This window comes from Kogia breviceps, chromosome X (genome assembly GCF_026419965.1).
Source record: "Kogia breviceps isolate mKogBre1 chromosome X, mKogBre1 haplotype 1, whole genome shotgun sequence".
In the NCBI taxonomy this organism is placed as follows: Eukaryota; Metazoa; Chordata; class Mammalia; order Artiodactyla; family Physeteridae; genus Kogia; species Kogia breviceps.
The window spans coordinates 37,787,841-37,811,136 of record NC_081330.1 but is presented as its reverse complement, the minus strand read 5'-3'; the positions used below and the strand labels follow the sequence as shown (position 1 = coordinate 37,811,136).

At 51.2% G+C, this 23,296-nt stretch overlaps 1 protein-coding gene and 1 pseudogene across 3 annotated transcripts in view; one reads left to right on the top strand and one right to left on the bottom strand.

Moving 5' to 3' along the window:
* The window catches only part of TSC22D3 (TSC22 domain family member 3), a 59,846-nt gene that overhangs the window by 10,233 nt on the left and 26,317 nt on the right, over positions 1 to 23,296 (bottom strand). The gene's annotated exons all lie outside the window — the stretch shown is intronic.
* On the top strand, positions 4,344 to 5,193 carry LOC131748812 (COP9 signalosome complex subunit 9 pseudogene; annotated as a pseudogene).

Sequence of the window (23,296 nt, the reverse complement as noted above, 5' to 3'; positions counted from 1 at the left end):
TTCAACTCAACTCAATTCAAAGTTGATTGACTGCCTATTCAAAGTACAAGCTACATTTCAGGGAAAGTAAAAACAAACAAACAAACAAACAAACTGGTAGTGCAGGTTAACAATTGTGCTTCCTTCCAGAATATCCTGGGTTTGTGGTGAACTCTGAAGTCTACCTACTGGTTAGATCTCAGTGAAATGTTTACTTCAGGAAAAAGCCTAGGGCTTCGGGGTGCTCAGGAGGGTAGCCTAGGGTTTGGGAGGGCCACACCACCGCCATCACCCCTGGCATCACTTCAGTCCTCAGAATCAGGCCCGCCTTTTTTCTCCCCACCCTGTCGTTTGGTCCATGCCCATCTAGCTGGGGATTAACATAGCAGCCACAAAACTTGGAATTTCTGTGGGACCCCAAGGCGCCTCTGACATGGTGGCCAACAGTGTCAGGGTTCCTCACTCTGATTCCCTTCCTTTGTAAAGCAGGGGAACAAAGCACAGGTCCTTAAGGGTCTCTGAGCTGCCAGTCCCTTCCTTCTGAGAAGGGGGTCTATGTTTAGCACGGGGAGGGGTCGCCTCCATCTGTCAACCTCTTTGGCCCGCCTTCTTTGGCTACCTCCTCGTGCTCTTATCCTTGTTCTATAGTGCCCTCCCAGACCATCGAGCATCTTCACGTGGGCAAGTAAACTCCCGCATCACGGCCCACCTGCTGGGAATCCTGGCCCTCGACAGCCTTCTCAGGGGCTGGGAAAGGAAGCAGCAAGAACATGGCCACTCTCCATGTTTGTTTGTCTGCACCAGCCCTCCACCAGCTTCTCCGGGCTAGGGACACACTGGCAGGGCCTCTCCCCAGTCCTTGTGCTTTATGGAACAGTCCCAAGAGCCGAAATTCCAAGCCTTTTTTTTTTTTTTTTTCTGGCAGTTGCCGGGGTTACTCTGAGTGGTATGTGAAGGACTTGGGACTACTGGCAATGCCTGGAAGACGAGAACCAGGAGGATCTTGTTGGGGACGCTGAGCCAGCAGACACGGGGCCTGTGAAGAGGCCAGGGGCTCCGAGGTGCAGCACCTGACTCCCCTGTGGGCCCCGCTATAGAATGGGTGACCTCTGAAGTGGTCCAGGTTCCCTGGGGAACAAAACGACGGTAATAACGCCGGCCTCTTCAGGCGCGGGGGGCTCCTGGGCCAGGATGGGTAAGCATTATGAGCCTCCCAAGGCTCTCACATTGTACGCCCGCGGCCCTTGTTTAACTCACAGCGGAGCTATTCACCGTGGGCTCACTTGAGGTAGCTCCTTGATCCTCTGTTGTGGGACTCTGTGACTTGTGAGGAGAGGCTCTGTAATTGCAATGGGCCTCTGGCTCTCCAGCCGCCTCCCCCCTCCCTTGGGTTTCCTAGATGGAAAGAAGGCAGCCCAGCTGAGGTGGGGGGGCGGTGGCAGGAAGGGGCAGGGGACACACTAGTCCGAGAAGAGAAAGGAGAGAAACAAGGCAAGCTCCTCTCTGGGGGCCCCCCACCCAGCCCCAGCCATGGGAACAGAGCCAGGCAGCTCAAAAGCATGCGGGGAGAGGTTAAGGAAGGCCTCCTGCCCGGTTTGAGAACCGCTGACAAGGAATACACACACCTCATCAAGAAGAAAGAGCGGCACACAAGCACACGCACATACACACACACACACACGTTTATGCAGACACCTGTTCAGCCCTTGACAATGTCTAATTCACAGAGCTAGGCACGCAGAGGGCACCATTCCATCTCTGTCTCTCTCTCTCTCACCTGATGCCAGCTTCGTGACCCCCAAAGGGGTAGTAGAGCAACAGGACATGGCAAAGTGGCAAGGCAGGACACTGTAGACCCAGTCAGAGTGTCACAAGCCGTGGCCTCTGCTCTCTCTGACATCCAGAGCTGGCTGCGTGCTGTGCAGGGGTCATAGGTGACAGGCTCTTGGGGGAAGCTTGGAGTGGAAGTCAGGTGGGCATAGGGGGATCCAGCTTGACGCTTCACACTGTACACCGGGCACAGGAAGTGCTGGTGCTGCCAGGTCCACAGTTTTCAAAGATGTCAATCACACACTCAAATGAAAGAGAAATAAAAAACAAGCACCATTTGTGTGCAATCAATCATGTGGATGCCTAGGAAATGATTCCCATAGGCTCCTCACGAGGACAGTTCTAAAGAGAGCCAGTCCTGGCATAGATGTCACATGTGACTGACGACCTGAGAAGTGTGATCTGAACGGCACTGAGAAAAATTCCTCTCAGTCCAAGCTGTTTGCCTGGCCGGACTACTGCAGTGCCTACAAACGTCACCCTCAGAGTCATACCTTTGAGTTATAATGGAATGCTTTACACTTTGAGGAATTAGGAAAGTTTTTTCTTCCAATGCAAAAGCCCCGGGAAAGTACCACATTCTGCCACTATCAGCTACAAATACTTAAATGGGGATGAACTGAATTTCTGTATGACTTTCAACACAGTAGTCAGTGGTGGATCAGCATCAGAAAACGACTAAACACACAGCAGGTACACCTTGCTGGTGGGCTGCGGAGGGAAAGACGTGGGTCCAGGTGAGGAGAGTACGGATGTCCTGGGCTCCAGCCCTAGAAAATCTAGTGGAATACGTCTGTGGCTGCTTTTGGGGACCACTGGCCTACAGGTGAGAGCCAAGACAGGATCTACCCGAAGACTCCCCAAAGTGCCACGGTCACCACGACCCACTCTGTATGACACACGATTATGGGGTTCAGCATATTCTGAGCCTAACATCTGTTCAGTCATCTCCTTCCCTGTCATGTTTGGCTACCTCTTTCCCTCTCACTCCTGAAAACTTGATCAGAAGGTGAATGAGAGCTGCTATTAGAAAGATAACCCAAACTTGCTCTGATTTATAAATCAACCTTTGGCAAATTTGGCTTCTCTGTTATGAGGAACAGATTGCTTCTAAGACACTTCACAGCTGTCCGTGGGAACTCTGGGCCTGGGAGGTTGGAGGCGTGGGGGGCAGGCATCACAGGGCGGGAAGGGAGAAGAACCCGGAGAGAGGGAGAGAACGGGGAGGGGCTGATTTGTCTCCAACAGCACAGTCTGGTCAGTTAACCTGCCCTACACCCCCCTTCAACAAAAGCCAGCTCTCCTCCAGCCCTGTGGCTGTCCCTGCCTGGTCAAACGTGGATCCATTCCGAGGTTGGCTGGAGGGCTGTGACTCACTCTGCCCTCAGGAGCTTGCTGGGGTTGACTACAAAGACTTGCCAGGATCTCTGCAAACGTGCCCATCCCAACCCTGAGCCAAGCCTTGCGCTCCCCTGCCCCTACCGGCTGCATCCCATCCCATGGCTTGCAAGCGCGCCTCCGCCTCGCCTCCGGGGCAAGGAGGGTGCCCCTGAGGCTCACTGACTCCCCTCTCCCAAGGGAATTCACTGCTCTCTGTGGTGCGCATCCGGCCTGTGTCTCGGTATTTTATTTTATTTTTATGTTTAATTTACACTGCCTGCTAGGTTTGGGGCTTAAATAAACAAAGGCTATGTTTCCCCCAAGGCCTGGACTTCCTGGTTGCCTGTCAGCATCAGAGTGACCCTTTTAACCTCTTTTCTTGCTCCTTGAGACAGGCAGTATTGGGGGTTGGATTGGAAGAGAAAGATACTTTGGGTCAAAAGCCTGGAAATTCTTAGTGCCAGCCTAAAATACCACCCCTTTGCTCTTCTCCACATGAATGTTAAGCCCCGAAGCTGCTTTAGCAAGTACAGACTTCCTTCAAAGGCCACTGCCAGACTGTAAGGGTTAAGGCACAAAAACGGAAAATTCAAAGTATTCGCACTGATTTTTTGAAAAATCTACTTACAGATGTCTTTGTACCACCAAGCAAAGACAGAAGGGCCCAGGTCTTGGTGGGTGGAGCCTTGGCAGTGAGCAGCCTTAAAGGCCTATATAGACTGAGCAGAGCTCGGTGGGCCTGCCTGGGAAAGGCTTCCTGCCAAAGCTCATACACCTTAAAAAAATAAGAGGAACACTGGCCCCTGTGTCCTAGGATAGAGCTCTAACAGCAAAGTAACAAATCCCGGTCAACAGTTCTGACATCCTGTTATTTGCTAAAACTAATAATACTGTGGCGTTTGTTGACAGAGTTGCAGAAGAGCTAAAGTAAACATGGAAACTGAGGAAAGGCCAAGTATAGACAGTTACTAGCTCAGCAGTTGAGAAAAGGGAGTTTCACAGACACTTCTTGGACATCTGGGGGCAGTGGGGCCTGAACACAGTTGGGAGACAGTCCAGAGGCATCTGTCTTGTCACCAGGTGATTTCTCTCTAACAATAGGCTGCTGCAATAATGGGCTTGGCCCATGGAGCTGAGTCCTCAGACAGAGAGTAATGACAAGAAGAATTGAGAGGGACTCTCCCAGTGCGTATGCCAGGGTAGGTGCTCCCTGAGAAACGCAGCTCCACACCCATTCTAAATGAACTAGGTCAAGTGGGCAGAAAATATGTCAGAAGGCCGGAGTTCCTTTTCTACCTTACCACCAGGCCCCCAGAACTGCTTAGGCGGCTTCTAAACCCCCTATGCTGCTAGCTCCTCGTTGACGAAATGGGAATGATGCCCCCCTGCTCCACATAAACAACACACAAGGTGTATATGTTTATGGACTCCCCAAAGTCTGGAAATGGAGATAATATTGTATCGTTTTTGCAGACTGATGATGTCCTTGACAACAATGTATACATGTGCCTATGTTTCCAGACATGGTTGATATCCTGTAGGCGGCATAGCTGAGTTTTTCAGGTAGTAAAAAGGGCCACGTGAATGCGATATGTGCCATGATGAGTAAGGGCCCTGGTCCTCAAATGCTGTTGGCAAAATAGCTCACCAAATGAGCAGTCCTATCAATGCTGTTTCAAAGTCCAGCATTTCTAACTTCCTGTCCAGTTCCAGTTTGTTGTTTGCATGATTTCACAAGTTATGGGTACTGCCTATGGGGAAGGGCATAGTCTGAGGGACTGATGTTCAGATGGAAGCAACATTCAAAATTTAGTGTCTTGGCAGGTGGAGGTGAAGCAGGCGGTGGACGAGATGTTTCCCGAGCGTGCCGGGCCCTACGTGGATCCGGACGAGGCAGGAGGCAGCACAGGGCTCCTGATGGACTTGGTAGTCAATGAAAAGGCAGTTCATGCAGACTTTTTTAATGATTCTGAAAATCTCTTTGATGATGATGATATCCAGTGAGGTGCGTCCGACGATGCGTTTGCTCAAGCTTTGCCACGCGGTGGTACGGTGGATCTCCTCAAAGGACAATTTCAGATGGTTCCAGAGAACTTGTGGAAATCACTTGAAATTAGGAGATGGTTAACCAAGAAAGAGAAGATGGTTTTAACCATTTGGATGAGACCTGTTAATCTCTGAATGTGACCAGCTTTTGTTCTTAACTTCAATTAAAACAAGTGATGTTATTAAAAAAAATTTCACGTCTTGAAGGTCTTAGCAATCCTTCCCTCACAAAGGACTTGTAACTTGCATAAAGTTTTGTCCTTGAGAGCTTCTCCAATGGCACAGTCAGTAATCAGCAGGACCCCTAGTCTTTCAAGCAGGACTGAAGGCACAGCGAGATAAGATCATGACTACTGGAAGTGGACAGTGCAAATGGTCTCAAGTGAGCAGTGATTGGCTTTCTAGACTAGAATACAAGCTCTTCGAGGGCAGGGGCTTATCTTATTCATCATGGTGCCCCCAGAGTCTGGACTAGTGCCTGGCACGCAGTCTCAATGCCATAAACACGTGCTTAATAAGTAAAGAGAAGGTTTAGATAAGTATTAGAACTTGGCTAATGGCCTCCACAGGGAAGAACTATAGGCAAATTCATGAATTTGCCCCCCGTTAACATGTTAATTTGGGGACAATCACTGTATGAGAGCAACTCTGCAGTTAAAAAACACGAAAGACTGGTGAAAATCAAACATACTTGGAAAGCCCAACCCAAACACAATTTAATTGAGTAAGTGGCCACTAATGACCTGGAACCAAGGCCAGACCTCTTCAATAAAAGGGATAATTCACCCGTGTGTGTGCTCCTGGTTCTGCACTAATGCTGGGACTTTGGTCAGTTTCCATCTTTAGCTGGAGGGGCTGGGTCAGTTGGGAACAGGGCATCCACAGGGAGCAGTAGAGGGTGATGAAGCCCAGGAGGAGGGCAGCCAAGTCTCAGCTGGCAGTAACATCAAAGAGGGATTTCAGGCTAGCAAGCCTGATTCTGAGCAAATGACAGCCATATAACTGGAATGATGCAGCGGTGGCGGGGGGGTTGCAGATAAAAACTCCATCCTGACTAAAATTACCCTGATGACCGCCAACATAAAGGAAATTCTCACCATTAATGTCATCCTTGGGTTTGAAGTCTTGAGGATCCCAGTTAAAATGAAAGGTCTTTCTCAGAAGGGGAACTATTTAGTTTTTCTCAGGGAAGGAACATGATGACCTGCTCACTGTGGTCCGAATGGTTGGGGGGCTTCTGGGAGAAGTGACCCAGGCTGACTAAGTATAGACTAGGGGGGTACTGCCTGGGGTGGGCCATACAATGGGTCCTGGCTAACTGGTGGCCTTAGGCTTTCAGGGGACAGGCAAATGTGCCCAAATATTCCTGGACTCACTGTAAAGAAACCAAACTGCCTGAGTGGGCAGCTTTGAGTAGCAGAGTTTATGACAAGGGAGATTGTTTTCTCCTGCTCTTCTTGGTAAACACCAGCAAACTGTTCTGAAGAGGCCGTGAGGAACAGTAATATGTATATGTCCAAGCCCTACTGGGGGTATCTATCTCCAGCGCTTTCCCATCCGGGGGATCTTGTTTACAAGCTCATCAAAGCATCCTCCCTGGAAATCTCCTCCGCAAGTCCTACTGACTCATTGATAAGTTGGCATAGGTGAGAAATTGAAGGCTCTGTGACTGATAAGGGGTTGATGGGTTCTCCTTCCCCAGGGTAATTTCTTTTTACCAAGAGCCTCCTGTTGACCCAAAGGAATGAGTCCAGTGTGGGAAATGCCAGGCAGGAGGTCAGGTTGCTGGGGGGAGCTTTCTTTGGCCATTTTCCACCACTCTCTGTTGGCAGTTGCCTTCTCTGCCTGTGTAGCAGGCGACCCTGGCGGCAGACACAACACTCACACCAGAGCTGGCCAGGGCAGCCCTTGCCCCTCAGCACCCCTCCTTCTTGCCCTTGTAAAACTGGCAAAACCTCAGCCCCAGAACCCCACTCTAGCTTGACCAGATGATGGCCAACTGCCTGATACCAGGCAGAGCTGGGCCGATGGAGGGAGGCAGGGGAGTAGGGCTGGGCAGGTTCCCCCACCCCCGTGGCTCTGTTGTGAGGTGCTGACAGCTGAGAGAGGACCTGAAACCAGTTAGCCTGGGGCTCCCAGCCAGCAGTGTATTTTCATCTTGTTTTGACTGGGACCGTCCTCCTCTGTGTAAACACGTCCATGTCAAGGGGAAGAAAATGTTGAACAGCTTAAAATAGGTGGGTGGAATGCATCCCACCCATGAATCACCAGCTCAGGGAATGCCCTGCAGGTAGGCCTTGCTTTAAGCAAACCCGACATATGAAAACCTTAATTCAACAAGAGGGCAGGGATGCACCACTGTTAGGTCTTGACCTATCACTGAGAGATCTCAAAGCCACATCTGGTCCAAATAATAACTTCAGTAGCTCCCATGTACTGATTACTTAGCAGGCACTGTGCTAAGAGTATATCCATTAGCCTTTTGAACGTTGTCAAGAGTTATGGATAACTAATAGTAGGAATTGGGTATCGTATTATCATTAGGCCCATTTTGTGGATGAGGAAACTGAGGCTCAGACAGGTTAAGTGACTTGCCTAGAGTTACCTAGCACATAGTGGCACAGGAGAGATGTGAACCTCCGGGGTGTGATTCTAAAGCTCCAGGCTGTCTCTAGCTGGGCATTTAGCTTTGTCTTGAGATTTCTAGGCAGGGCTGCATTCTTGGCATGAATGTCCATTCGTGCTGAACCCCCTTCAGCACAGTTTGCAGGGGAATGATTAACAGGCCTTTATCAGGGTTAGTGTAGGGAAGCCCCCCAGGTGGGGGCTGGTTCTTTCCACTGACTAAAGGATTCCCATGAGGGGGGTCCCCCTAGCATGCCAGGATGGGATGGATCTGCATTTCATTTCAGGCCTGGCAGACTGTTTAAGGGCAACTGCTTGACCAGACACAGGGAAGGCCCCTCCTAATTGCAAATAAGTACAAACTACTCAACACCAGGCTGAGGTAGGGACAAAAGACTCAGTATAATCCAGTATAAGGAAAGACCAAATGTAAACACGTATTTTGAAAAAAAAAATGTCACTGATCACAATGTTGGTGCAGGGCTGGCCCCCAGGCTAAACTGTGAAGTAGGAGTGTGTCTTCAGAACCTTCTTGCTTCCTTTTCGGGTACCTTCCTCCTGCCTGTCCCTGCAGGTGACCTGTGCCCTCCTGCTGCCTAGGGTTCCATGGGGCCCCTCACTACTGTTTTCAGTGGCCTGTCTTCCCTAGCAATGCCCCCTTTAAGGGGGACTCTTAGTCTCCCTCCCCCAAATCATAAGTACCCAGCCCATCCTAAAGGATAAATCAGGGAGATGTGTTTGTGTAGGTGGTAGGTAGTAGCTTAACAGGTTTTCCCCAGATCATGGGGCTCTAACCCTTAGATTTCAGTCAGTGGTATAATTTCAGGCATGGGCAGGGGGTGTGGAGGTGGGCAGAGAACAAGCTGGGTGGGGGCAACAGTGGGAGGGGGGAGACTGATCGTCAGTGACCTTCAAATCTTGCCAAGTAGGCCATGTGCTACTCTGACTATAGGTCAAGTCTGGGTCTGCATGGAGGGATAAATGCTCCACCCTTACACTCATGCTGTATTGTTTCCAGAGCATGGTAGACAGGGCACTGGGATAATAGTCAGGAGACAGGAGTCTGGCCTGGTTTTGCCTCTGGCTACTGGAACAACCTTGGAAAAGTCTCATAACCACTCTGAGTCCCAGTTTCCCGTAAATGTAAAATGAGAGGCTCAAGCCTGCAAAGTTATAGTTATTTTGGTGCTTATTTGATGAATGATACCCCCATTTAGACTGGGAGCTCCATGAAGCCATATACCAAGGGCCTATAACAGAGCATATAGTAAGTGCTCAATGAATGGAATAACTGAATGAATGAAGGAAGGAAGGAATGGCAAAAGTGACTTCTAAGGTTGCTGTCAGTTCCAACAGTTGCAGCCTTGATGTCCTCAGATGCAGCTCTTTACAGCTGTGCCTCTGAGTGGAGAGGCCCAGGCCAAAGCCTGGGTGAGGCCTTCAGGCCCTTGCCCTCAGGACCAGAAGGTAGAGGGGCAGCCTGCACTGCAGAGGCACAGGCTCTGGGACCGAAGGCAGTAGGCAAGAGCTTCCGGGAGGCTCAGGAGGCTTGCAGGATGCTGGATGGAGTGGGGGGGGCGGTAAGGAATGTAGGAAGGGAAGGGTTGGTCAGGAGGAGTCAAGAGAGTAACTTTTACACAGTTTTCTGTAAAACGGGAAGCTGAGATAAGAGAGACTTGATGGGTGTCTGGGCTGAGGTAGGAAAAGTGCCGAGTTGCATGGTGACTCAAGGTCAGGAGCTGGAATGGGGCCCAGAGCTCTCAAGCCTCTGCTCACCCCCTTGGGACTGGCCCCTGGCTCCAGGCCAACTCCCTGAATAGCTCCCCTCCCCCACTCAGCCATCCACAATTCCAGCTTCTTATGCCAACCTGCTTCCCTGTCCAGCTGATGCCTTGGCTGTCCCCTCCCCCTCCCCACTGAAACATGAAGTCCTCCCCCAACCTCCCTCCGAGACTCCGAGACTCCAGAGCAGTCACTCATTAGACCTCTGGAATCAGACTTGCCCCCGCCTTCTCAGCATTGCCCGCATTCATACTCTGACGCAACTCCTCACCTTCTTACGCAAAAGGCTGCCTCCCTCCTCTCCCCTCCCCTTCTGGCCTCCCCGCTGCCCTCCCCTCCCCCACCCCACTCCCCGTGTCCTAGGAATACTCCCAGACGATATTCTAAGGCGCTGCGATATTCTCCCGTGTCCCCACTCTTTCCCTCTAGCACCCTTTCACGTTTCAACAGGAGCCACAGTTTCAATCCAGGAGAATGAATCTTTAACAGTGACATTTCAGGTATTAGTGAGTGGAGAGAGAGAGAGATTTATAGGGCAGGTGTCTTTCCCAGAATTCCTGATATAACGCTGTGGAGGTGGTTACCTCAATACTCTGGATGCTCATTAGACCAATTCTGTCTTTTGCTGCCCTGGGATTTGGGAGATCAAAGTTCTGGTCCCATCTCTGCCATTAAAACTGTCTGTGCGACCTTGGGTAAGTCATGTAATCTCACTGAGTCTCGGTTTCTTTATCTGTCAAATGGGAGTAATTACCCTTGCCCTACCCACCTCGACAGGGGTGTTTTGAAAATTAAAGGAGATGTGTGTGTGGTGTGTGTGTGTGTGTGTGTGTGTGTGTGTGTGTGTGTGTGTGAGTGTGTGTGAGAGTGAGAGAGAGAGAGAGAGAGAGAGAGAGAGAGTGAGAGAGCACTAACTGCAAGGCCCGGGACAAATATCAGGGATCATGCCTCCCCCCTGATGTGTTTGAAGGATTCATTCAGGTTACCTGGTACAGCCCTTTTTACAAAAATGCCAGTGTGCCTTTGGCCTGCCCCCTTCCTCTGTTTCTCCTCAAGGGCTTGGGCCTTAGCCAAATCTGGTCTCCTGTGTAACTCTGCCCAGCTTTGAGAACATCTCCTGCCCCTCCCCCACCCCCTCACCACCCATCCTGTCGCCCTCAGGCCTTCCTTCACCATCCAAGGGCCTCTTGCCACACTCTCTCCCTCTCTCGCCGCCCAGGGCCCAGGGCCCAGGGCCATCCGTGTGTGCCGAGTGACCCTGCTCTCCCAGCCCTGACCTCAGCCCATCCCCATCAAAGCTTTGAAGAGGAAGGACTCTGGGGCAGGGGTAATGACTGAACTTGATGATCTGCTACAGAGGCTGAGGACAACGCAGAACACCCAGCACGCACTCCAGAAAGACATCATTGCTTGGTTGCGTGTGCTGGGGGAGACCTGGGGGTGGAGTCTGCTTTGGGGCTCCTGACATGGCGCCAGATAGGCAACTGCTCCACCTCTAGATCCGCCAGGCCCTGCCCGCCTGCTCTTCCCACCCATCTTCCCCTTCACCTCCCAACCCAGAGAATGGGCTGGGCTCTTTCATCTCCAGGACCTGCATGCTAGAATGTGATTTTGGGCCTCCCTGGCCTAGAGCCACTGGTGACCCCACCTTTCCCCCAGGGACAAGAGGCTGAGAGCAGTTTGGGGCACCCTCTGAATTTCCCAGCATAAGCAATCAGCTCTCTCTGAAGGCCGCACTCAGGCATCTTCTCACCTGAGGAAACCTGGGTTTCCCTCTGCAGAATTAGGGGTTCCTGGGCTTTTCCTAGGAGCTGGAGAACGATGCTTACCACAGTTCAGCATGGATCTAATTAATAGCTCTGCTCCTATACTAGGTTGACAGCAGTCCCCTTGGCTGGAATGTCTCTTGGTCTAGCAAATACTAGAGAGGGTTTCTTCTAAATGGCGGGGGCAAAGCCCTTACTTTTATCCTTCAGGGCTTTGTTGTTTCAACCCTCCTCTCCCCAAAGGAGGAAATTAGAAGCAAAAGGTGACCTTGCTAGGCTTGGCAGGGAACTGGTGACAGGGCGGCAATGCATGGCCTTATTTTGTTGGCCCCTGCCACCTGTCTCCCTCCCTCCGACTGCTGCTGGGGCCCCATGTTGGCAGGCAGGTGGAGAGGAGGTAGGACTCTCTGGAGAGGCCACCTGGGAAAGCTGGTCTCATAATGAGAGCCTCAGTCACTTGGAATTGGTTTTTCTTCACTCCATTTTTTTTCCCCTAAGAGGCTAACAATTCCAATCAGGGATTTGTTTAAGAGCATCCAATGAATGGGGCAAGGGTCACACAAGAGTACTAGCTCTGAATCAGGAGAGAGACCAACTTTTGCTCCTGGCCCTGCTGTGATTGTTCTGTGACCGCACGCTGATTGAATTCCCTCTCAGGCCCTCAGTTTCCCTACCTGTCCAGACGCTATCTCTGGTCCTGGGCGGGGATCAGTGATGTATAAAATCCAAGGGTGTCAAATACTAAGTGATGGGCCCCTGAACCCTCTGTCCTCTGTAGAAGAAGCCCTGCCAATTTGAAAGTGTTTCCATTCCCCACACTCCACTTGGAACTTACCCTTTGGTGAGTCCACTGTAGCAGTCACCACCCTAAACATCTGGTCCAGGACCCACTCAAGACCTCTGTGCCAGGCGGTGGCTCCTTAACTGGCATGCCCTCCAACGAAGCCCCCTCTCACTGAACATGCACCAATGTCCCTTCCAATCACCCCTTTGAGATGATCTCGCCCTGCCTCTTCCTCCCAATCCTCCTTGCCCTCCTTTCCCCCCAGCTCACTATTGCTCTGGGAACACCATCCTTTCCTCCTGGCAAATATGTCTGATCCACACTGGCTGGCTTCCTCCTTAAACGGGCAATTCTCCCCTTTGGCTTACTTGGCATTGCCTGACCTCTTTTTGTTGTGTTTTGCTTTCCCACATATTCAGAGAGATGGAAGGAACCTTGAGGATCAACTAGTTCCAACCCCTATTTTATAGGTGAGGAAACAAATTTGAATACAGCAAATGACTTGCCCAGGGTCACACAGCCAGGCAGGGGCAAAGCCAAAACTCCATCCAGGTCTACCTGATTCTGGGGCTTCTGTTCCTTTACTCTGCTCCCTTACCCTTCAGGTAAGGCCTTAGCCCACCAGCCGCCATTCCCCTCTCTTTCTCCAAATGCACCTATTGCCCATGTCACACCGCTGAGCACTGATTCTATTCCCTAACTGTTTCCCATGTGTGTGTCTAGGTTTCCCAATAAGAAAGTAGTCTAAGGGGGCGGGAGCTAACTCATTCCTCCCACTTGAATGAGGCACAAAAAGGGGAAGTGAGCTTCCTAAGGTCATGCAGCTCTTCAGTGGTAGAACTGGGAACCGGATCTAGGTCTCCGAGTCTCCACTTGGGGCCTCTTCCCACTATACCACGATGTGGTGCACCTCTCTTTTTATCCCATTTTCCCCGTTCTGTACTGTACTGGGACGTTTCATTCTTGCTTCTTCTTTATATTCTTATCCTCTTTCTTAACTTCTGCATTTTTCACAAACCTGCTGGATTTTAGAGCTGGAAGGGACCTCGGGGATCATTAGTTTCACCTATCACTGCACAGATGAGGAAACTGAGATCAGGAGAGGGGAAGTCATCTGCTCGAGATCAGAGAGCTAATTAGTAGCCCAGCTGGGAGCCAAGTCCAAGTCACCAACTCTTAGTTCAGTGCTCTTTCAACCACCCTCTTCCTGTCTGCACTCTTTGCCAAAAGTCCTTCTTGTTTGGAAATCCCCCGTCCTCTGCCCTCCAGGTCCTGCAAGTACTGAGAGTGCTTGGGCCCAGGGTCACAGAGCATCACTGGGGAAAGGTAGAAGGAAAAGAGCCCTGGAACCGCCCATATCCGCCCACCTCCCACCCTGGGAGGCCCCAGCCTGGCCTTGCCGAGAGTGGTGACTACCAAGTATGTGTTGAGATAAAGCAATAGCCTCTCGGATTCTCAGTTCATGGCCTAGACGGTGGCGTCAAAGCCCGAGCCGGCTGCAAAATGAGGTCAGTTCACTGTCCTCCCAATGGAAAAATCGTGTAAAATCAATAGCACTTATAACGTCAACAGACCCGGAGACCTTTCCTGTTTGTTTTTTCCTTCTGAGCCGCTCTTTCTCACCCACCCTGCTGTGAAGGCATAGACAACACAGGAATCTGGCAAGTGAAGCTGCAAAGGCCAGACCATAGCTCCCAGAGCCACTGAACCGAATGGGGAGGGGTGGGTGCACGTCAAGGTATGAGTGACTTGTGAAGACCCCGGCCAAGGCCCTCCTGGCTAACCCTCGGGCAATGCTAATCAGATCCTAGGCCCTCCTTTGGTAACTGGCACCTGGCTGGGAATAATCAGAAGCTGTCCGGAGCTCCAGTAGTGATTCTGGAAGCTCGGCCCTACCCCAGCTTTGCTACACTGGGCCTTCACTAAGGAAGAGAATAACTAGAAAGCCAATTAGACAACACCATGGGGCCTTCCTGCACTGGGAAGTGTCTGAGGCCCTCAGACTGGAGTGGATGTTGGCCCTTTTCCCAGACATCCTTCCCCCAGCCCCAGTGGGTGTATACTACCTTCCCTCCATGCACACAGAGAGTGGCTGCCCTCATGCTGTTATTTGCATGGTCACAAACAGGCTTCTTCCTCCTGCCCCGAAACTGGTCCTGAAACCAGACCACAGAACCTGAGCCTGACATTTCTTCTATTAAATGCTGTCCTTTATATGAAAGTACTGTGAATTTATTCCAACCTGGATTCATTTCACAAATATTTACTGAGCTAGGCGCCTACTCTGTATCAGACACTGGTAGCTTCTATCAACTGTGTTTTGTGCAGTTGAAGACTGCTGTATCTCACGAGTTCCTAACGAGCATGTAGGGTCAGATGAAGGAGTAGATTTGTTGCTACCAGGCAGAGGAAGCTCGGGGGTAAGCTGTGAAGGCAGGTCCTGAGAGTAAGCGTGTACCGTAGTGTGGGTCTCTGCACATCGGGGATACTGAGGCATGGGCGCCTAGGGTGGTGAGCTGGGAGATGCCACTTCTACACAGACTCCTAGGACCAGGGACAAACCTCACACACCAGAGAAGTTGTCCTGGGGAGCCGCAAGAGGCAGAGGTGAGGACAATCACAGGTCCTTCCACGGCTAAGGGACAGCTGTGCGCTCCACCCTCAGTCCTTGCCTGTTGACCTCGCAAGCAAGGCAAAGGACAGGACATTTTGGAAGGAGTGGTGCTCTCTTTTCTGATATGTCCCCCAGGCCCCTGAGTTTGGTTCCCTTGCTGGTCAAGAGGTATCCAAGGCATTTAAAGGCAACTAGGTATTTCTTCAGGGGACAGTGTTCCTGGTTAAACACCCACCCCCACCTCCCAAGTGCATGAACTTGACTTTGCAGCTCATCTTCTCCTAGGCAAGGTCTTGGTCCTGTGCCTGGTCCCCCAATCCTGCCCTCTGGGTGATCTCGCTCAAGTATGCCAAGGGAGTTGGTGGCAGGGGCTGGGAGCAGAGCCCAGGTTTCCTGGATCCTGGCCTGGCACTCTTGCCACCAGACTCCACTGCCTCTCCCTCTCTTCTCTTGCCCTTTGTGCTCTGTCTGCACCGTCTGGAGGCACGTGCCCTGCACCCCACTAGCTTTCACTGCGTGAGATATTTCTGTCCGACACCAGTCAGCAGTTCAACCATATGGGGCATGGGGAGTCTGGCTGTCTGCTGCCCGCGGGGCCAGGCCCAGGTGGGGGAGGGGAGGGCCGGTTGCTCTGCTGGTCTGGGATCCACAGAGCTGCAGCCCTAATGCAGTCATTTTTTTTCCAGGGCCCCTAAGTGTGGCCCCTAAGCTTGGCATCCCAGGGCTAGGGCTAGGTCACCGTGGGTCCCCACTCCCAGGGCTGTTGCTATGATACAGGGTTCTACAAGTGCTGAGTGGCACTGCCGGGGCCGGATGCAAACGGCACGCAGCAGGGTCTAGCTGTGAGCCAGTTGGCCAGCTGACATTTCAGGGTCCAAAGAGCTTGTGTGTACTGGACAAGATGTTTATTGTGGTCTTGGCACTGCCCGGCCCTTCAGACAGCAACAAATGCTCCCAAACTGGGAAAGGAGAGGAAATAAGGAGACAGCCGTAGCCAAAGAAGACCTGGAATCTCTTTCCTCACACCATTTGCTCCCTGCAGCTGACATGGTGCTGGTGCCAACCATCGGAAGTGCCCCTGTGAGGGTACCGGAGGGGGCAAGCCCCACAAACCTCCATTCGTGAAGACCTACATTGCAAATCGTGTACATGCCCACATCAGCATCCTTCCGACTGCCCAGCTCTCAGAGGCCGCTGCTGAGGGAAGGTTGAGCAGTCAGAAAATACTAGGAATGAAAAATCTTGATGTCACAAAGTTTAAACATGCAGAAGAACTGGTACCCCAAGGCTGCAGGTTCTTGACACACACACACACACACATCATCATCATCTTCAGCGAGATGGTTATCAGCAGGCCATGATAGAAATGGTCATTTCAAGTCTTAGCCTGGTGTTTTAAGTTACACTCAGGGTTGACAACACGCTGGGGAACATGCAGCAAGGGCATGTGTATTAGAGCATAGGGTGGGTGGACAGATGAGACATAGGAGACCCCAGATGAGGGAAGCTGAGAAGCCAGAGTCCAGAGAAGTTGTAGGAAAGGTAGAGTTTCCCAGAAGACATTTGGCCCTATCCACACCCTGAGAGTCTAGTCTGGCCTATGGCCTGAGGAGAAGCCGTACTTGGGAGGGATGGAATCAGGGATAAGCGGTTGAACTCTGCCTCAGGCTCTTGACTTCCATACCTTGTTCCACCCAAGATTGTGGCTGCCACGGCTGGACAAATGGAACTGCCGGAGTGCCTTCTGAGTGTCTTGGTCAGGGCCTCCAGTTTGTCTATGGTTTAGCACATAGTCAGTCTTATCAGCTCAGCTGTGCATGATAGATGCCTTCAATACACACACACACACACACACACACACACACACACACACACACACGGTAGCAGTAATGAATACCAGCAGTTAACATTCATTGAGTGCCTATTTGCACCAAACATAGTTCAAAGCACTTCATATACAGTAAGTATTTTATCTCAGTTAACCCTCCCCAGTTTACAGAAGGGGAATCTGAGGTCCAGAGAGACGAAATAACTTACTCAAAGTCCCACCAGGTAGGGTGGCTGAATAGGGATTCAATAGAGGTCTGGCTGACTGCAAAGCCTGTGCTCATTGAACTACAGGGCCCTTGTGACTAAGCATATGAATGTGCCCATTTATACAAAGCCTCAGGGAAGGAAGGAAGAGAGGGGTAAAAGGGAAGATTGGAGACCTGGGCCTTGGAGAAGAACCACAGTGGGGGAGGAGATGGTGGGCCATGGTGTGAAAGAGGGAAGATGGACAGAACGCCCACCAGATGCCAGAAGCTAAGATTATCTAAGTTTGCAACCCCACACCTCTTGGGAACCCCCAAGGCCCCCCATCATGGTGCTTGTCCTCACACCAGTACTCACTCAGTAAAACTGCTAAGGAGCAACCTTGGGGAATACACACAGACCAAGTTGCTGCCTCCCTCTTGGGAAGACCCAAGCTTTAAAGTGGTTTCCTCAGAGGCCAGGTCACCAGACATTACTTAAGCCCCCAGCACGTGGCAGGCACTGGGGGGATAGAGACAAACCCAACAGGCACCCTGCCTTTGAGATGTGGCAGGCTGGCAGAGGAGATGTTAGATTGGCCTTGAGCCACCCCCAGGGGTTCACTGGGGCTAACGGTGCGGGCTGGGCACAGTCAGGGAACAGAACGAAGCCCCTGGGTCTCCCCAGAGATGGGGCTGCTGCCTTTAGCTCCACTCACAGAGCTAGGCAGCCCAGCTGGCACCATTCTCCACTGGGTTGCTTCTACAAACATAGCTCGGAGCAGCCTTTCAGGGCTGGGCTGGGACACTTTAGCTGACACACAGGGAGCCTGAAATGGGTGAGGGCTGGGAGAAGTGGTGAAGCCACAGGAGGATACCCTTGCCCTCTCGTTCCTTAGCTTCTGCCCGTGGGTCTCCCACCTCCAGCAAGGGGAGAACACTCTTCTTCAGAGCTCTCCCCCACCAGCTCATTGTCTCCTCCCTTCCTGGGAAGCCCAAGGCTCAGAGAAATGAGTCCAAGTAATTAACTAATTAATGAATATGGATGGGAAAGTTGCTGAGGTTGCTGGAAAACACCCTGTTGCCGCCAACACACACAACCCAGCCAGGCACCCGCCTCCCAGCATGGGTGAGAGGGAAGCTCCGAGGGACTGACTACTCGACTGCATCTCCTCAAGGCTCCAGCTGCATCAGAAGCACCCGCCACCCAGCACCCCGTTGCCCAATGCCAGGAGACCTGCCTCTGGACGCCACATCCCCTTGCAATGACAGCCACCACCACCCCACTCCAGCTGGGGCTGCGATCTGCTCAGTTACTCAGCGTCAAGGGTACTCTCTGTGGTCCAAGGAAGTCCGCCTGCAGGCTCTCCCAATGCAAAGTGCAAGGCTGCTGGAGGTGGATGGATGGAGATGGGAGAAGGGGAGAGGAAAGCGGAAGGAGCAACCAAGAGGCACACACAGCTGGCAGGAGCCCATCTCCAGCTGTTGGGCGGGCTGTTTCCTTTGATAAAGCACTTGGCAGTACTCCCAGTTCTGTAGTTTCTGGCCTGCGAAAGCACACCCGGAGCACAAGCCTGCCTGTGGGAGGACTTCAGCCTTGCTTTGTTTTCTTTCTTTCTTTCATTTTTTTAAGTTTAGAAGATGCCCCTCCCCTTCTAAGGAACCTCATCCCTCCCCCACACCTGGGCAAAGTGAAGTTGTACCAACAGGTGATGTGGGCTGGGTTGCCCACATAGAAAGTCAGTGCCACAGAGGCACAGGGGTGTGCAGTGAGGCCTAGGCATGTGTGTGTGTGTGTGTGTGTGTGTGTGTGTGTGTGTGTGTGTGTATGTGTGAGAGAGCGAGAGTGAGAGAGTGAGAGAGTGAGAGAGAGAGAGAGAGAGAGAGAGAGAGTGAGTCTGTATTTGTCTGAGAGGCTCTGCTTGTTTGTTGTGGCTGACAGGCTGACACTGCCTTCTGTGTGGCACACCATCACTGTTCTCCCCACCTAGCATCCTTCCAGGCCACTAATGTTTCCCCAGAAAGCACTGGGAAATACGAGTCCCAGGCTCACGTGATCACACAGAACAACACGCCCTCCCTCAAACCCCTGGTCCTGTGGCTTTGTGGAAGCCAGTCTCCTCCGGCCCGTGTGAAATGAGGAGCCGGGCTTGAAGGCCTCCCAGGTCCCTTGGAAGAAGCAGAGCAGGCGCTATAGCAGAGCCCCTGCCCCCTCGTCTCCCCCAGGCTCATCGACAGCCTAATGACAAGCCGCCCCCAGGCCCCAGTGTCCCAGATCCCTGAGGGGAAGCTCATCGCCCGTCCGGGAGTGGCACGGGCTCCTCGAGGGGTCCCCAGAAGCCCCCGCTCCCCGAGGGCGCCGAGCCAGCACCCACCCCCACACCCAGCCCACCCCAGGCGCCCGGGGGCCGGGTCTCCCAGGGGGCCGCTCGGCTCGCTTCGCAAGGCTGCCTCCCAGGGGAGGAGGACCGACCCGGAGGAGACGCACAACTTCCTCTGCAGCCAGAGTGGGAGGACCGGGAAGGCCCTGAACCACCGACGTGCCACCGCACCGCGTTCACGGCCCAAACCGAGGGGCCGCCGGCCCTTAGCAATGGGACGAGCCAGTCGAGAAGAAGCAAACAGGGAAACAAACACAACCTGTGAACTCTGGACCAGCTTCCAAACTGAAAGTCCTCAAATATACCTTGGCCGCCCCCTCGCAAAAAAAGCATTTGCCTCATGAGAAAACCTAGGCACTTAGACTGCAGGAGGGCAGAGCCAGAGCACCTCGGGGGATCGTGTCGTCCAACCATTTCATCTTACGTATGGAGAAACTGAGGCCCAGAGTGAGGTGGAGACTTGTGCTGGTTAGCAGAAGAGCTGGCACTAGAAGTCAGGGCACTAGCCCAAAGAGTTCTGGGTCCTGGCCATGGTTGGAAGACGATATACCAACCCAAGGCCCAAGCAAGAATTCTGGGATCCAGAAGCTCTGAGTTGACATGGGCAGGGTAGCCCGGTGAGCTGAATGTGGCCATGAGGCTGGTGTGGGTATGTGAGCACTTTAGATCCCTTTCACCTGTCAAGGGATATGCCTGTTGATGTTATGGGGCCATGTGGCCATCACACCTAGGGCTCAATGTCAAGTCGGAGTTGGGTTGGGGACCCCCGCTCTTTCTTGCCTTCACCTTTTCGAGAGTATTCTTCCTACCAGGCCTCAAGCTCTGGAGGGGGAAGAAACTCAGCCATAGTTTCTCCACCGGTTGGGGAGGGCAGTATGAGGGCAAGCCTAGGTATGTGGCTTTTGCCACCTCTTTGGGATTCAGAGCCCATTTTGCTCCTTCACAGCCCAGGTATAATCCTCCAGTTGTGAACAGGGAAGAAGTGGGTAGGTAGGAGTGCCTATCAGCTTCAAGAAGGTAATACGCCCTAGATAGCTTTCTTAACTTTTACAATCTGGCTCTGGGGCCAGATTGTAAGCAGATGGCAAGGCCCACAAGGCTGAGCCTGGCATGCTCAGGCCCAAATTTTATATCGAGTGGGTCTGTCTTCAAGCCATGTGCTGGGGCTGAAGCTGAGTTGACCCCACCCCCTCTGACATAGCCAACCCTCCACTACTAGAAGCCGCTCACCCTTCACTATGGCCAGTGTGGAAACAGCACGTGCTGTTTTCTGAGACACAGTGACCTGGATATCTGCAGGAAGCTCCATTGACATAAAGAGCTCAGCATGGAAGACAATCATGCCCCAAACTTTCAATACTTAAACACATGCTTTAGAACCTACTTTAACCACTTCCATTGCCCCTTGTTCTTGCTGAGGGCTGTGGTATTCAAGTGACAGTTAGAACAAGGTCCTTCTTGATCCCACTCATGAAGTTCTGCACCGAGATTCCAGACAGTTGCATTTACCACTTAATTCCACCCATCATTTTATAGAGACCATCATTTTATAAGACATTTTGCTATGTGCTATTTTACATCTGTGGACTATCTCTATGATTGTTCTGGAGTGATTTCTCTGTGTGTAGTCTATCTCCCCAGCTTGACCCAAAGCTCCTGATGGGTGGGAAGCGGGCCTTTGGTGGCTTTTGCTCCCCTCCTCCCTCTCCCTGTAGCACTCAGGACAGTGGTGTGGCCGAGAGGATGGTCTCAATAGTGCTTGTTCAACTCAGTAACAACAACTGGAGAGGCCAGCATAATTTCTGAATTCATCAGCAAGCGCATCCAGTGATGATGGAAATCTGCAGCTGGATGTATCCGTTGCCTCAAAGAAAGAGCTATTCTTGAAGGGAGGGTCACCCAAAGCCAGCATGTCAGTTGACTTAACTACCCCCTCCCTGTCCCATCTTGATGAAACAACAAATAAGCAGTTGGGACAAGGGTGGGGTGCATCACACCAAGCGGCCATTAAGCCGAGGAGCTGGACATTCCGTTTCCCAACATCCTCTATTCTGTTTCATCCATCTCTTTAGCAACAGGGTGTTAGGCTTCTTTCTAGGCTCGTTTCCACAAGTGACAGTCTTCCTGCATCTAGCTGTGGAACGACAGTGGACCCAGAGTGAGCTATTGATAGGAAATTATTTGAAACTAGAGATCATGTTTTTTCATTAATGGTTATTAACGTATACCTTGTTTATGGGTTAACCTAGGGGAAGATAAAAGAGGACTGGCTTTGATGGTGGATACACATTTATGGATGGGAACCTTGAGTATTTAGGAATACTTCTACTAAAACACTCATTCCAATCAGAATTGTCTCTAGGTTTTCCTTCTCTCCTGTTTCATAAGTGGCCTCACAAATGAGTAGCGAGAAACCTTTCATTTCTAACAGGAAGAATACAGAGGTAGCCTGGAGACCTATGTTATAGCTGAGATTGAGAATTTAGCTAATATCTCTAACGAGTGAGCTACTTACTATTAACCCAGTCATTAATTAAGGTCATGTTTGCACTTCAATTGTCAGCCCCAAACATCTGTTTGTTTAAACTGAGGTCACTTCAGTTTATTACAGTTATAGCCACTGGTGAGATAATCTGCTTAGATTTCACAAGTATGTGTGAACTGCCTACCTCAGCCCTTATTTTCACAGAATAAGAGTTCTCTTGAAGGCACAAGGTCAGACTTAAGATAATAAATGATTTTCCTTCTCAACAGAACTAAAAACAAGGCTTTAATTAAGTCACCAAAATTCTCGGATTGAATATCTATATTACATTTCTTAATGATGTTAATCTGTCCAAGGGTGACCCACAGGATTCCCATTGATCCAAGAACAATCTTTAGGCAGACATTTTATTGGCTCGGAGATTGTTTCCCGATCATTCAGCACTGCCCTTCTCAATGGTGGAGTCACCCCCACTTTGTTGATAGAGACTGCAGGTGGTCTGGGATAAGGGGGGGCAGTGGGGAGGGATGATAGAGATCATGAAACAGAGAAAGGGGCGAATGCAGAGGCAGAGAGCTTATAGAGGTCTGTGAGTGGAGAAAAGGGAATAGGGGCCAAGATGGTTCTCCCAGGCAAGCCTAGGACTTGAGGATAGTCCAGACATATACACTCTCACCACACACACACATACACACACAGAGAGGCACACATGCCTCTTTTACATATACCTTCCTCACCCTGACTCTCAAGTCCCAAATACAGGAATAGGCTCAGATGGAGTTACACACATATGTCACACACACAAGAACACCAACCCTCCCAGATGCCATCTTTCCAGTTGTCCCTTCATGAACACAAGTGTCCCTCCCCATCTACACATAAATATATTTACCATACATTTTCCATACCTTTTTTGCATATGATTTGAACATATTTTAATGTACATTCCACATTACTACCCAAACTCCCTCCACACAACCAAGTCCTCACATATGTACACAGCTACACACATACACACACTCATACACATCTTCCTTCCCATCAAAGGCCAAAAAAGTCTGTGCTCAATAAATTCTAGTGCTTTCTTCCTTGGTGAGTGGGATTTGAAGGAGTGGCTGGATAGCTAGGTGAACTAGAGAAGTACTTTTCCTAGCATGGTTCTTAGCATGGTGGAAAAGTCCATCAAGGACATTTGAAATCCCTCAGAGTTCACTCCCTTGGCCTATAGACAAGACACCAGTGGTAACCTTTAGCAGCTGCCAAGAGCATCTAAGACTCTCTTAGTCCTGCTATGCTAGCTGACCTTTGCAAGGAATTCTGGGTATTTTGAACCAAGAACATTTAGTATAAGAAACAAAACAAAACAAAACAAAAATAAAAATCTTTCCCTGACATTTAAGAACAATACTAAAGTGTCTGTGCAAATTCACCTGGCAGGCTTGGCCTGTGGCAAATGGCAAAGAAGGTAAAGTTGATTTTAAGGCCCACCGGCCCTGGATGTCCTCTTGGAGCCTGTCCCCATCCCCCTCCCCATACATGCTCTGGAATCTCATTGTCCCCCACCAGGCTGCCTCTGTTCTGGCCAAAGAAGACTACAACTGGGAAAAGGCTT